Genomic DNA, 13,705 nt, shown 5'->3' with positions numbered 1-13,705 from the left:
CTTTTCTTTGCCCATTCAAATAGTTGCATCGCCAAACCGAATCAGGAAAGTGGAAAGCATCTTAAAGCATCATGAAACTATCTTCAGACGCTGTTACGGCCGCACGAATATCGCTCAAAACACACACTGACTTCTTTTACAGTACTGTGACATCTCAATCACACACACAGATATCCAGAGTGTTCCCATCAAACCTGCTCAGGGCCCGAGTCGCATTAACTATTAAACGCTGTCAGGATTTATGTGGGAATTTTTAAATGTCTTAACTTGGAAAGAGAGCTCTTCGAGGTTTCATTTTACCTCTTCCCCCAGTGAAGTTCATATTACCGAAGGGACTAACAGGTAGTAAAATCCGAAATGTGGAAGGAGAGGATATGCTTACAACGTATGATTGGATTAAGATGAACTACATTTGCTGAATTGCAAAACTGCATTTCAAACATGCTTTAATCATGTTTTAAATGAGAACAAATTATGTTCAGCTGCAAACCAAAATAACGTAATAGGCAAAAGTTCAAAAGGGCGCAGGAGGAAACATAATTTATGCAGGGAGTTTTTGACGAGTTGGGTAGTTTGCCTGAAGGGTGAAAAATTACCGCGAGGAGGGGAGTGAGAGCACTTTCAAAGAACCGGCGAGATAGGAGTCCTCCGATTATAATGTGTTTCATTCATTTACACATGTCTAAAATTGGGAAACATTCACGAGATAAAATGCAACAATTAAAATTGTTCCATTTCAAAATACTGCCCCTTTATTTTGGGACACTGCAAATGGAAACAAGCAAACACAAAGCTTTAAAGGCATTAGTAATGTCAGATCTCACAAACCTGTTACTTCAACCAATTTGTAAATCAGCCAACAGTAAGAACCAGCTTGTTTACTGAACGTCAAACCGTAAAATCCATCACACTTGTCGAATTAATATTAGTGAATACCAGCACAAATAGTACTGAACTGAACGCTGAATTGCATATGGAAGAGTGCTTATCTGTATACCGTTTTAGATTAATAGACACATAGAAAATGGTACATGCTGTTCAAAGGCTTTACCATAATAATCGTACAAGCAGGCATTGTGTTTTTGAGTTAAGCAAACTGTCAACACCAGCATTGTTGATAAAACAGAACCCTTTAAATATTTTTCCATTTTATTTCTAGTACTGTATTTCGTTTTTATAAAAAAGATGTCCGTGGTGCGCTAGATGGCGCAATTTAGTAATTTAACACAGTCATTACTTTTCTGTATTCTTGATAACCTGTTGCATTCAAATTCTAAATGACCTTAAAATGTCACAACTGAACGAAGGAGAGAACTGTTACATAATACATTTCAATGTGAAGCGCCCCCTACTGTTGATCCTTCTGTGTGTGCGTGCTTCGGCAATAGTCATGGGAAACTGGGAAATGATGTTTCAGTTTAATTTAAAAGTAACAAAAACACCTTGATTTCAAACTCTGACAATCTCAGTGCATAATCTTAAAGTATCCGCTGGGACCTGAGGCCACCATACAGGTTCCTGACTTCAATTGCCCTTTTTGTCTGCCTTCATCCATCATCTACCTCTCTTTGCCTACCAATTTCACCCTTTCCTCACCCTTCTCGAGTTAACCCGTCACTTTTAACCCCCTATCTCTGTCCCGCCCACTCCCCTGACATCAGTCTGAAGAAGGTTCTCGACCCAAAACGTCACCCATTCTTTCTCTCCAGAGATGCTGCCTGTCCCGCTGAGTTACTCCAGCATTTTGTGTCTACCTTTAACCCCCATCCCAACCCATCAATTATCTTAATTATCTCACTATCCTCAACCCATCCCGCTCTTTGAACCAGCGATTCCCCTTCTCCACTCTCAGCCCCTATGTAAACTTTCCACCTGAATGGTCTATCATTCACTTCCGCCCACAGATGCTGCTCGACCCACTGATTTCCTCCAGCAGATTGCTTGTTGCTTCAGATTCAGATGTGCGCCATTTCTTGTAACACCAATTGCAAAAAAGGGTTTAGCGTGTTGCGAGTTTTCAGGTAATTAGAATGTGATACTACTGCAATACACCCATTAATACGCCCCATTAGTCGCCACCTGTGGCAGAATCTACAGATCTTACACCAGCCTCCAACCACCATAGAACTGGAAGGGGAAGCAAGTCCTAGATTCAGGAGGAAAAAAAGATAAGTACTGGTGTTTCAAAGATGTGCCTTGGATTTATATCAGTTCATAAGTGATAGGATCAGAATTAGGCCATTCGGCCCATCAAATCTACTCTGCCATTTGAGCATGGGTGATCTATCTCTCCCTCCTAACCCCATTCTCCTGCCTTCTTCCCATAGCCCCTGACACCCATTCTAATCAAGAATCTATCTGTTTCTGCCTTTAAAATGTCCATTGACTGCCTGCACAGCTGTCTGGCAATGAATTCCACAGATTGGTCACCCTCTGACTAAAGAAATTCCTCCTCATCTCCTTCCTAAAGGATCGTCCTTTAATTCTGGACCTAGACTCTCCCACGAGTGGAAACATCCTCTCCATGTCCACTCTATCCAGGCCCACAGTGTTGTTTTCTATAGATTAAGGTGACCAAATTTTTTAAATGGAAGGTAATTTTACCACATTTCATCAGGTACAGTACTTGATTTACAAACAATTTGAATCAGTAGTTGAAGGAAATGAAAAAAACAGATTTGAGAACATCTCAGGACATTAATAATCTGAAGAATATACAAACAATCTGGAAAAATAACGTGATTATGTGATCATAGCTCTGAGCTCCAAGTCGCGTGTTATTTTAATTCTCCTTCCTTTCCATTTTAACCTCTTTATCCTTGGGTCCTTACACTAATACACATGCCAACTCAGGAAAAGTGGCCAAAACATTCAGAATAAATGGGTGTGTGTACAACTATATAGGCAATAAAGTTAAGTTTATTCACTTCTGCAGCTAATGCTAACATTAATGCTAACATTAACTTTATCCCTTAACAATCGCTCCCATTTTCAGATGAAATCAGTTAACACCTCTGTTATAAACAAATAGCACCAAAAATGACATGCTTAGGATCATTTCTGGTTTAAGTGATTGGGAAAGTAGTCAGGGTATTTCCAAATGCTGTTCACCTTTGCACCCTTAATGCCTTTTGGATGTCAAACAGGCACTCAATGAAATCATTATTCATACAGAACAAGTTTCTGCCATTAAGTACATAAACTGGAGCTCAAAGGTGCAATGTGTAACCATTATAGAACAGTCTTGATACATTTAGGAATAATTCTGCTATTTAGTTGCTTTTATCCTTAATTACATTGACAGATCTGACTGGGCATTTTCAGAACTCACTGTAGAGTATTCAAATTTCTAAGATTCACAGAATTTACTACAACTACCAAGGAGTAATTTATCCAGCATTTTGTTGCTGATAGTCACACCAGCAAAGGCAATATTCCATCAGCAATCTTTCATGATGAGGAATGGGAAGATTTATAGCAAGGTCAGCAGCTGTCACTCCAGCATCACTTATCTCTGCACAATGAAAGATGTGATTTGCTCTATATAATGATGTTTGAAAAGTTCTACGATATATTTGGAATAATTTCTGTACTAAAAAATAACATTAAACAAAAATTATAACTTTGAGGTCTGAACTTTTGAGGTCTGTGTGTAAATACAAGGATCTGCAGATTCTGGTTTACCAGAAAGTGCTGGAGTAACTCAGTGGGTCTGGAGAACATGGATAAGCAATTTTCCCAGTTGGGACCCTTCTTCAGATTGATTGTAATAGGGAGGGAGAAAGCTGGAAAAGAAGTGGGGGCAGGACAAAGTCTGGCAAGTGAGAGACTTTGTCCTGCCTCGACCTGTCTTCTAGCTTTCTCCCCCCTACTGCAAGCAGTCTGAGGAAGGGTCCTGACCGGAATCATCGCCTATCCATGTTCTCAAGAGATGCTGCCTGACCCACTGAATTTCTCCAGCACTTTGTGTCTTTGTACCCTAGTGTTTGCTTGTTTCATATGTGGACTTGTTTGCTTGTTTCATACTTACTTGTTTGCTTTTAGATTTTTTTTTTAGATTTAGAGATACAGCGCAGAAACAGGCCCTTCGGCCCACCAAGTCCGCGCCGCCCAGCGATCCCCGCACATTAACACTATCCTACACCCACTAGGGACAATTGTTACATTTGCCCAGCCAATTAACCTACAAACCTGTACGTCTTTGGAGTGTGGGAGGAAACCGAAGATCTCGGAGAAAACCCACGCATGTCACAGGGAGAACGTACAAACTCCGTACAGACTGATGTGGACTTTAAGGTCCAGATGCTATATTCCATGTGTGGGTGCAATCGGGCTGCTCTGTCTGCAAAAGTATCTTTGATGACCAACATTGCAGGGAACCCAATGAGGCATTTAAAGCCAGTTGAAAAAAAAGTCTGGAACAGCTTACTCTGGAGCAGAGGTGAGCATGTTACCTCAGAGGTGTAAGGTAATTTGGTGTCAACATGACCTCTGAAGGGTCAATGATCAGAATGGTTGGCGGCTTACAGATTCTTAATCAAACCTCTGGACATGGAGATTACTCAGTTGGCACAGCTGGTACATCCTGAATCGTAGGTGCCTGCTCTTCACATCCTTTTGAGGTGTCTCTCTAAGTCTTTCCTAATCCATGTATCTTTCCAAGTGTATTTTGAATATTCTTATAGCACGTGCTTCAACCAGTTCCTCTGGCAGCTCGTTCCATAAATATACCACCTCTGTGTGAAAAGGTTGCCCATCAGATCCCTTTTAAATCTTTCCTCTGTCGCATTCCAACTTCTATTCTCAATGCCATTATGATGATGGCCAGCATGTCTCAAGTCTTCTTTACGCCCCATCTGGCAAAAGTGTGTCACCACCTTTAGGGAACTGGAAGGTGATGTATTTTTGAGCAATTTCAGTATCTTCTTTCGAGAACATGAATGGACTTAGCATGAAACACATAGGCATTTAAATCACACTAAAAATCAGTGAAATCCAATTTCCAGCTGATTCAGCTGCTTCTGGTTCTGGCATGATTACTACGCAAACACCTCATAAGTGGTTATCTCGCACAGGTCGGAGTGAATAGAGTAGTGATTAAATTTTGAAGTGGGCCTTTTTGACCAGGTTGAGGAGATCTAGTTGCTCAATCCCCTTTTTAAATTACTTAACATCCTATTTTTCAACAAATTTATACTGGCCCCAGGTTTGACGCACTTTGTGCCCCACTCCCAACCTGCATCTTTCTCCTGCATTTTTCCCTCAGGCTTTTGCAAAGCTCATTTTGTCTATTTTGCATTTTCAAATCCATTATGTCCCCATTCGTTATCGTTTGGAACAATTCAGCTTCTCTTCCTGGCCCCCATAAAAAGTGACCACAAATATTATTTCCCAAGCTGTGAAGCATTAATGCAGAAATTACAGCGTAGCAGAAAGCAACAAGCCCAACATCCTACCAGGCCCAATCATCAAGCCCAATCACCCATGCGAAAAATCACATTTTTCTTGTTGCATCCCCATCACCTCTCCTTCCCCCCCCCCCCCCTTCCCATTTATCTGGATAGGTTGAATGGCTTCCTTCTGTGCCATTATAATTATGCATCGGTCATCCTGCAAAATTTTGGTTCATATTTATAAGAGTGATATACGTGGGGTATTATTTCTCCAGATCATATCTATTTTTTTCATGTCCCTTGCAGGCCTAATTCATAAAGATATACCTTGTTGCACAGATTATTAGGTTAATGAACAACTCCACTGTCACTTGGTTCTAACAGCATCATATATGTTATGGAATCTGTATAACAATGCCTTTGATTTTCCATTCACTATCAATGGGACCATTGTTCACCTTTTGAAATTGCCCATAGCAAGATACTCTTATTCAAGATCATTTGCTGTAGGAAATCTGTTACTAAAATCAAAATAATCTGATCTGCTGCTCAGGGTCAGAAGAAGGGTCTCGATCAGAAACATCACACATTTTGAGTCTGCCGAAGGGTCTCGACCCGAAACATCACCCATTTCTTCTCTCCAGAGATGCTGCCTAACCCGCTGAGTTACTCCAGCTTTTTGTGCCTATCTGCTGCTGAGATAAAGGTCAAGAATGCAGATGATACTAAGCTGGGAGGTAGTGTGAATTGTGAGGAAGATGCAATAAGGCTGCAGGGTGACTTGGACAGGTTGTGTGAGTGGGCGGATACATGGCAGATGCAGTTTAATGTAGATAGGTGTGAGGTTATTCACTTTGGAAGTAAGAATAGAAAGGCAGATTATTATCTGAATGGTGTCAAGTTAGGAAGAGGGGATGTTCAACGAGATCTGGGTGTCCTAGTGCATCAGTCACTGAAAGGAAGCATGCAGGTACAGCAGGCAGTGAAGAAAGCAAATGGAATGTTGGCCTTCGTAACAAGAGGAGTTGAGTATAGGAGCAAAGAGGTCCTTCTACAGTTGTACCGGGCCCTGGTGAGACCGCACCTGGAGTACTGTGTGCAGTTTTGGTCTCCAAATTTGAGGAAGGATATTCTTGCTATTGAGGGCGTGCAGCGTAGGTTCACCAGGTTAATTCCCGGAATGGCGGGACTGTCGTATGTTGAAAGGCTGGAGCAATTAGGCTTGTATACACTGGAATTTAGATGGATGAGGGGGGATCTTATTGAAACATATAAGATAATTAGGGGATTGGACACATTAGAGGCAGGAAACATGTTCCCAATGTTGGGGGAGTCCAGAACAAGGGGCCACAGTTTAAGAATAAGGGGTAGGTCATTTAGAACGGAGATGATGAAGAACTTTTTCAGTCAGAGAGTGGTGAAGGTGTGGAATTCTCTGCCTCAGAAGGCAGTGGAGGCCAGTTCATTGGATGCTTTCAAGAGAGAGCTGGATAGAGCTCTTAAGGATAGCGGAGTGAGGGGGTATGGGGAGAAGCCAGGAACGGGGTACTGATTGAGAGTGATCAGCCATGATCGCATTGAATGGCGGTGCTGGCTCGAAGGGCTGAATGGCCTACTCCTGCTCCTATTGTCTATTGTCTAAGAACAATATTTTTAATCTTTAAAATTTGTAAATATTTAAAATATATTTTGCTGTGGGTTATGAATTAAAATTGAATTTGAAAGATCATGAACAAACTATAAGATTTTACTCTTTAAAATACATGAAAATATGAAATTATTCTCAGGAATTGGAACCCACAGAAGTTTATTTCACCTCATTCCACAAGACGTTTGCAGCATTTCTCTGCAAACAGTACATAAAATCTTGAATTTACATCTATTGACTGACTGCCTCAGTCAAAACTGCGACAGTGTTCCCCACAAAGGAGGTACATGTCACTGAAACCAGATTTCTTGATTTTAGTGCACATATGTGTATTTCAGAAGCTCATACAAGTTACCTTCTTTGTAACAGTAAGCGCTGATAACCTTATTGTTACTTAGTGCAAATCCCAGACCAATGTGTTGTTGAAAATCTGTTCTGTGATATGTGTTCATTGTTTAATACAAAAATATGATTTATAATCTGTGTTCTTAGTTTTTAGTATATTCTTTTTAAGCAATAATAACCAAATATAACAACTTCTTTAATGTACTAGACCAAGTGGACTCGTTGGGCCCAAACCTCCCCTGTACTGGTGCAGCACCCTCTCCTCCCCCCTCCCTCCCTTCCCCTCCCCTCCTCCCCCTCCCTCTCCTCTCTCTCCCCCCTCCCCCCCCCTCCCCCCTCCTCCCCTCTCGCCCTCTCCACCCTCTCCTCCCCCCCCCTCCCCGAAGGTAAATCAGACACTGAAGCTGGATATGTTACAAATAATGGATAGGTGACGTACTGCACTGCAATACTATTATTAAAGGGCATTGACAATATCATGCACTACATAGATTGAGTTGAAGTGCTTCATAACTGGCATCTGGATTCTACAATTAGTTTACTGCACAATCATTTTAATATCTGTTTTTGTCATCTGTACGGTGAAGCAAGCAAGTGACTGTGTTTCGCATCTGCTGAGAGAAGGTGCAATTGATTCTGACAGGGGGTCAATGGCAACAACATAATGCAAATAATTACAATGTGATTTTAAAATATTAGGAGTAGGAAAATCATATTTTGATGGCTGAAATGATCATAGGAGGAACTGGCCATATGGTGATCATAAATCTCCATCACCTGAATATTCTGAGTTATCAGGAGAAATTGATGGGTATAGAGATTTTAGAGATATTTCAATCTGGCTTCAGAGGAAATTATAGCAAAGTCTCAGTGCTGATCCTCTTAGACCTCACAGCAGTTTTTGACACCATAGATCACAGTATTCTTATAGATCGCCTAAAAAACTGGGTCAGCCTGTCAGATCAGGTACTAAGTTGGTTCCAATCATATATAAGTGGAAGGAAGTACTTTGTTAGCCCTGGGGACTTTGTGTCACAGCTGCATGATATACCCTTTTGTGTACACCACAAGGGAGCTTCCTTGGCCCGTTACTCTTTTCCTTGTATATGCGGCCGCTAGGAGGAGTTATCAGACAGCATAATGTAAATTTTCTAAATTTTGCCGATGACACTCAGTGCTACCTTTCTGTCGAACCCACTGATGCAAATGCCTTAAGTTCTTTGACCTCCTGCCTATTTTCCATTAAAAAATGGATGAATGCCAACTTTCTTAAACTCAACGATGACAAGACAGAAATGTTATTACTTGGATCAAAACCCAAGAGCGAGATGTTTTACTTGGTAAACTGGGAAATTAGACTGCCTATGTCAAACAAGAAATCACAAGCCTGGGGGTAATAATTGACAATGATCTTAATTTTAAATCTCACATAAATAAGGTAACAAAGTGTGCTTTCTATCACCTCGGATATATTGCTAATGTATGGCCTTTCTTAACTCAACATGAGTGTAAAAAACTAATACATGCTTTCATATCAAGCAGACTTGATTACTGTAATGTCTTATTCACAAAATGCTGGAGTAACTCAGCAGGTCTGGCAGCATCTCAGGAGAGAAGGAATGGGTGACGTTTCGGGTCGAGACCCTTCTTCAGACTGTAATGCCTTAGTAACCGGTCTGCCTTCAAGATCTACCAGCAATTTATAGCTCATTCAAAATGCCGCAGTCCGGCTTTTAAAAAATACCAAGAAAAGGGAACATATCACCCCAGTATTACACTCCCTGCATTGGCTCCCTGTGAGATCTAGGATAGACAACAAAGTCCTCCTTCTTCTCTACAAAGCCCTAAATGGCTTAGAAGCAGAATATCTTACAGAGTCCCTCCTTCCGTATGCCCCCACTCGAGTGCTCTGGTCTGCTGATGCTGGCCTGTTAGCCACTCAATGCCGCAGCAATAAAAAAAATGGTAAAGCAGCCTTTTTCAACTAGGCCCCCAAGCTGTGGAATACACTACCCAGGGCTATGAGAAACGCCCACTCAGTTGACATTTTTAAACAGCAGTTAAAAACAAATCTTTTTAATCAAGCTTTTTATTGATTTTACTTCATTTGACTTTTTACACTCACAATTTTACATTTTACATTTTATTTTTTCATATAGATCTATGCTTTATATGCTATTAACAGCATATGTCTACATAAATTGTATTTTTGTTTAGACATGTGTTTGTATTTTTGGAAAGCACTTTGGGCTGCATTCAATTGCATGAAAAGTGCTAGAGAAATAAAGTTATTATTAAGATGTTTTTATAAATGAAATGCAAATATGGGGTAAAACATTTCCAGTAAACAACTGGGTAGATTTTAATATCATGTTTGGTTTCCCCATCCAAACATGATATTAAAATCTACCCAGTTGTTTACTGGAAATGTTTTACCCCATATTTGCATTTCATTTATAAAAATATCTTAATAATAACTTTATTTCTCTAGCACTTTTCATGCAATTGAATGCAGCCCAAAGTTAGAGGCACGTCCACATATTTTGACATTAATGAGCAACTTATCATCCATATAAACACATTTCTATCTCTGAAGGCAAATTCAAACAAAAATATCTTTACATTTTCCTGAAGGTAAAAGGTCTTGACTGTACAACGATGCTTAAAATTGCAGACATAACACTCATGCTTTTCGAAGGTGGACACAAAATGCTGGAGTAACTCAGCGGGACAGGCAGCATCTCTGGAGAGAAGGAATGGGTGATGTTTTGGATTGAGACCCTTCTTCACACTCATGCTTTTGTTGGAGCCAGCAAGGGTGTGCAATGGTGTCCTCCTCCAATCATGAATGAATCAAATCTTGAGGCCAACACTGTAGAGGCAATAATGGGGACAACACATTAATTAACACCATCAGCCTCTCTTCCAGGTCACAGTAAAGTGCCATGAAAGTTTTGGTGACACAAAGTGTTCAGACAAGGGAAAAGTTGAATTTATTCTCTTTAATTTTTGTGGTGTGATATATAATTGATGCAGAAAGTTATATTGTACTAGTCTAAACCGAACATTTATTGTATTTTTCATACTGTCAAGGCATAGTTTTGACCAATTTGTTCCATCAATATTAATATTCAAATCCGTTTCCCATTTTCGCCTTGATATATGAATTCCTTGTTTAGGGGCCTTTTTTTGAATTAGATTATATATAATAGAAGTAAATTTTTTAATTTGTCCTTTTTGAATTAGGTTTTCAATTTCCTTAGATTTCGGCAATAACATTGTTTGACCCAATTTATCTTTTAAATAAGCTCTTAATTGAAAGTAACAGAAAAGAGAATTATTTGATATATGATATTTATTTTTCAATTGTTCAAATGACATCAATATACCTTTTAAATTAAAGAGAATAAATTCAAGTTTATCTGACCAATGTTTTCGGTGCAATCAAGAAATTGGTACTTTTTTTCATTCTACTTGGTCCTGTTCAAAAATACAACCTTTTTGGACAAACTTAAGAAGTTTTCTAGAACAGATTATCGGAATACAACTTCCATACAACCCAAGATTTTTGTTATTGGGTGATGCTGAAGGAATAAGACCACAACTTAAAATGAATAAATATCAGAAAGAATTTATAAAAATTGCATTAGCAGTAGCCAAAAAAACTATCGCAGTTACTTGGAAATCTGATTCCTATTTAAGTATGGACCTTTGGAATAATGAAATTTCTAACTGTATCCCACTTGAAAAAATTACTTATAATTTAAGGAACAAATATGATACTTTTTTAAATATCTGGCGTCCTTATCTACAAAAGAGGGGCCTATATATATAGAAGAATTGTTCATATTCTCAATGGTTCTTTTGGGAGAGATGTATATATATATATACAGTTTATTCTGTTTGGAATTCCATGGGGCGTGTGCAGGACCCCCAACACCCAGGCAGTCTTTAATCTTTTTTTCTTTTCTTCTTTTTTCTTACTTGGGGTTAGTATAAGGGGGGTGGGGGGAAGGGTGGGAGGGTTTGTTTTCTAAAAAGTTCTGTAAAAAAATAAATTAAAAAAAATAATAAATTTAAAAAAAGACAAGGGAAAAGTTACTTTGTTTGTGTTGATGCCTACCCTTTGCACTCGCCGTTCCCTTATCTGCCCAATTCTGATCAATGAGGATGATTCCAACCCTCCTGCTATCAGCCATGCTAAACCAAAGTTTCAGAAACTAAAATGCTGCCCTTCTGGATAAAAGTAAATGAGAGGAGGACTGCCATCCATCAACAGGTTCTCAGCTTCATGCAACAGAATACCCTGGAGGTCCTGGTAAACAAGGATATTATTGTTCCCTTGGAAGGAAAGTACTGTTTTTCTAAACCCGCCATTATCCAATGACTACAAAGGACTGACTATATTACTTGGGCCACATTACCTTAACATATGTCAAGATGCATTCGTCTGCAGCAAGTCCCTTGGACAAGCATTTCCAGTGTCATCGATTTCACATCAGTGCTATTGGATGGGGTAGCCCTCTGTGTTTGCAGTTGAAGTTTGGCTCGTCCCTATTTAGGAAATGTTGATTTCTTATTTGTGAAAACTTATGGATGGCGATGTTCTGCAGCATGCCTGCACGACTTGCATGTGGGAAATTCAGAGTAGCTTTTTTTTTTAAGAGCTCCCTTACATGGAAATGTGAATGTTTGTTTCAGAACTCCTGCCCTTATCACACTATGGAGATTGCTTTGGCTGCAGCTGTAATACTGCTCTGCCAAACAGTGAGAATAATGCAAAATATCTTTTAACTGGATTTTTGGAGCCTTTGCCTTACTGCCAGTCATCAATCATATGCCTGCTTTTGCTACTGAAAGAGCAATGATATTTAAGCTTTTCCTTTTTAGGAAAATTGTCAGCATAGCATAGGTGTTCACATAGCAACAAAAATACAATTAATTAATCTTCGGACAGTTGAACCATCATATTCTCGAAAAGCTCATTATGTTCTTTCATCTTTTTTCCTGTTGTCTAGAGGAAATATAATACGTGCTGGTCCTCTTAGCACTTTGCTGCAAGAATAGACATTAATAAGGGGCATTCTAACTACTGCAACCGGGAATGATACAGAGGCAGAGTGGCTTTGATACATGCAATGCAAGCTGATATATCTTTACAAGCTTGATACTAGACCAAAACCGCTGATTCATAGCATCATGATTGAATTGCAGCCTAAACTATTTTTCCTTATCAAAGGGTGCCACCAGGGGGTGCCGCACAATCGCAGTCCTGCCTGTAGTCTGTCCGTCCCTTTTGAATTCTTTTTGTTATTTTTGGTAAGTTTTAAAAGTTTGTGTAAATGTTCTCTGGTTTGTTTTATGTGGGGAGTGGGGGAGGGGATCGGGGGAAACTTTTTTTCATTCTCTTACCTTGCCGGGGATGCGATTGTTTTCCGGATCGTATCTCCGGTCGCTCTGCGGCCTGACGTCACGGAGCTGGAGGTCATGCCTGGGACTGACTTTGAGCCCCCACGGGGCGTGGACCTAACATCTGAGCATGCGATCCCTTGCCTGGGATCAATGCTCCAACGTGGCCTGCAGACTTTAACATCAGGAGCTCGCAGTCTCGGGTTGAGACCAGGTCGGGAGCTCCATGCTGCACGAGGTTCGACTGGTCCCGACCTTGGGTAGATTGCCGGCACGGGGGTGCTGAGATCCCCCCTCCCCCCCCCCCCCCCAATGCGGGAGCTGAGTCTCCCTGACGAGGAAGGTCCGCCGTCGGCTACGGAAGCTCAAGATCGTCCCGTCAACGGAAGGTTAGAGGCCCCCAACCGCTGGAGGACAAAGAAGGGAGAGATTTAACTTTTTTTCGCCTTCCATCACAGTGAGGAATGTGGAGGAGTCACTGTGGTAGATGTTCATGTTAAAATGTATTTTGTGTGTCCTGTTGTTTTTATTGTGATGGCAAATGAAATTCCTCGTATGTTGCAAAACATACTTGGCTAATAATGTATTATTGTGATTATTATTATTATTGTAATTTAATATTCTAACCTCAGGAAAATTGACACTAAGTTAAGTAATGCAACAATATTTTAACTTCAAATTAGTATATTGACAGGGATTAAAACTGCCACAAAGTTTTGGAAGATCAAGTGATCTGCTTTAATAGAAAAAATTTATTTCTGGAAACACTCAGCAGGTCAGGCTGCATCTATGGAAATTCCTCCTTATCTCTGACCTAAAAGAACGTCTTTTAATTCTGAGGCTATGACCTCTAGTCCTAGACTCTTCCTTTAGTGGAAACATCCTCCCCATGTCCACTCTATCCAAACCT

This window comes from Rhinoraja longicauda, chromosome 4, assembly GCF_053455715.1.
Source record: "Rhinoraja longicauda isolate Sanriku21f chromosome 4, sRhiLon1.1, whole genome shotgun sequence".
Taxonomy (NCBI): Eukaryota; Metazoa; Chordata; class Chondrichthyes; order Rajiformes; family Arhynchobatidae; genus Rhinoraja; species Rhinoraja longicauda.
The sequence above is the reverse complement of the archived record's forward strand: the minus strand, read 5'-3'. Positions refer to the sequence as shown.